The following is a 2,455-nucleotide window of genomic DNA, read 5'->3' as shown; positions in this document are numbered from 1 at the left end:
AAAACTTAAATAGATCTTTCTGATAAGTGAAGAATGTTGCAATTTATATGTACTTTACCCCAAAGAAACCTGAAAATATTTTTTATCTGGACTTATTAATATTGAATCTGTCTTGATATGTAACAGTTAATTTCACTAAACAAATGCATTTTTATACTTGTGAATGCAGAATATTTAAATTACGCTGATTATTCCTAGTTTATAGAGGTGACCAAATTTATCATACAACTATTTCAAAATATCCACTGATTAGAAGGAAAGGAATAAAAGTCTCAAATATCTGAGCTCCTTTTCCCTCATCTACAAAACAAAAAGGTGGTGAGATAATTGTGACATTACATTCTATGAGATAATTTTGTACCATAAATTTCACAGGGCATAAACCCAATCCCCTCAATTTTCAGAGTGTTTTTGGATTTTCCAAAACAAAAAACAAAAACTACAGCAGCAGGCACACACAAGGCTAACCGTAATAGCTCCTTCTCAGGGAAGAGTTTGCTAAAAGCCAATAGATTCCAATGAAGGCATGGTCCTTCTGCTTGTTCCCTACATCCCTTTCCTCCCCTACTTCTCAAGGACTTCTTTTCTACAGTTATATTCTCTCAATTGACAAAAATGTCCACCAGTTTTCTCCTACAAGTGACTAAATGTTTAAATTCTAATTATTTAACCAAACTGTTTAACGTCAACATTAATAATGATGCGCGCACGTGTGTGTGTGTGTGTGTGTGTGTGTGTGTGCGTGCAGCGGGAGGGTGGGAAGATGGGAGACAGGGGTGCACACTTGGCAGCTGGGGCAGAGAGACGGGAGAGGACTTCTCACTATATATATCTTTTATATGCTTTTTGGTCTCTGAAGCACATAACTATAGCCCCTTAATCAATCAAGCAGTTAATCACTCAATAATACCTAATAATGGCAACAATAACAACATAACTGGAAATTAAAAAAAAATTGTTCTTCAATCTCTGTAGGATTATTTGAGCAGAGCTACGTAAGAGCTGTAACACGTAGCACAAGTTGCTGGTTAAATCTGTGTAAATTAGACACGATACTTCAATTATGGGCTTTTTCCATAAAATGTTTAGTGTATGCAGTCTTAAAATGTCTGCATATCATGCTTTTAAATATTCACTAATCTGCCACGTTAACAACATCAGCCACCTTTCCCCACGTGAAACACCGCAAGCCAACAGCCGTCACCCTTTAAGTGAAGAGCACCAAACCAACTCCTCACAGCTTCAACTATGAAGGCCACTGCATTAGCTCAGAGCACTGCGATAACTTACCGCTTTGCATACTTAACTGGTGGCTGGACGCAGGTGGAGGAGCCGGAGTGGCGCTAGGGGCTCGTCGCAGCCGGAGGGGGCCTGGATGAAAAGAGGGACCTGTGTGGGCACCCGGCAGGGCAGCGGACCAGGCTCCTGGGACTGTGGGCGTCAGGCCTTGAAGACACGAGGCTCCCTGTGTCCAAGAGGAAGAGCGACTGCCTTCTCCAAGGCCCTGGAGGACAAGGGCCTCAGGCCACCCCAGCACATGGCGCAAGTGACTTCAAGGGGTGCCTGCTCCTCTCAAACCGCATCCGGGCCTTGGACACACCAAGTGACGGGGACTTCTGCGGATCTGCCCGGAGGGAGCGAATGCAGAGAGCTTGCCGTCTCCACAGGCTGCAGCGGCCCACTGGGCCCAGTGCACGAGAGCTGTCCGGAAAGGTGGCTTTCCTCATCCAACACCAGCTACTGTGAGCTGTGCCACATGCAGTATGTGGCGGAGAAGTGGCCAAGCCCTTCACAGAGGGGCTGAAGACACCAGGGCCTCGCACAGAGGAGCGGAGGCTCTGTTGCAACCAGGCCCGCTTCCACCTCTTCAAGCTGCCGGCTGCCATCCTGGGTGACTGGGATGGCGTGGGCGCACGGCTACTTCCGGTTTCACCTCCGCCTCGAGGCCGGATGCTTACACCTCACCCGCAGTTTCTTCACTACTTACGTCCTCTGACGCCGGTCTCCTTCCGCTGCCATGGCCCGCAGTGCTCTGAATGGAAAAAGTGTGCCGAAGAGCCCGGATTTGCGTGCCTCGAGGAACCCAGCTCTGCTTGCTGGCTTCTGGACTTATGAAGAAGGTGGCGGAGGTGACGCCGTGTGAAAGCCAAGCTGGCAGGGCCAGAGGCAGCTGGCGGTGCCCCAGCGTTTGGAAGGATGGAAACTGCTCGACCCTTCTTACATGGCCAGAATGCTTCTTAGGCCAAGAGATGCCAAGCTGAGCCTATTCTGTGACCCTGTGTGAAGATATTTTCAGGTATTTTTGCACACTGTTGTAAATAAGGAGGGCAGATGGACGCGGTCCTGAGCTTCTGACGGAGCAGGTAGCCAGATCTCATTCTGAGGTCCACTTGGCCCTTTCCGGCCCAGCACGTGTGGCCACAGGTGAAATGAGGGTGCCCATCAGGCGGGAAAG

General features: G+C 48.3%; 1 pseudogene; it reads left to right on the top strand.

Annotated features, from left to right (window-relative positions):
• The first annotated feature begins 1,375 nt into the window (after nucleotides 1–1,375).
• Nucleotides 1,376–2,115, top strand: LOC130851931 (E3 ubiquitin-protein ligase MARCHF2-like; annotated as a pseudogene).
• Nucleotides 2,116–2,455: the final 340 nt, after the last annotated feature.

The sequence above is a fragment of the Hippopotamus amphibius genome, chromosome 4, assembly GCF_030028045.1.
Source record: "Hippopotamus amphibius kiboko isolate mHipAmp2 chromosome 4, mHipAmp2.hap2, whole genome shotgun sequence".
NCBI classification, from domain to species: Eukaryota; Metazoa; Chordata; class Mammalia; order Artiodactyla; family Hippopotamidae; genus Hippopotamus; species Hippopotamus amphibius.
The sequence above is the reverse complement of the archived record's forward strand: the minus strand, read 5'-3'. Positions and strand labels throughout refer to the sequence as shown.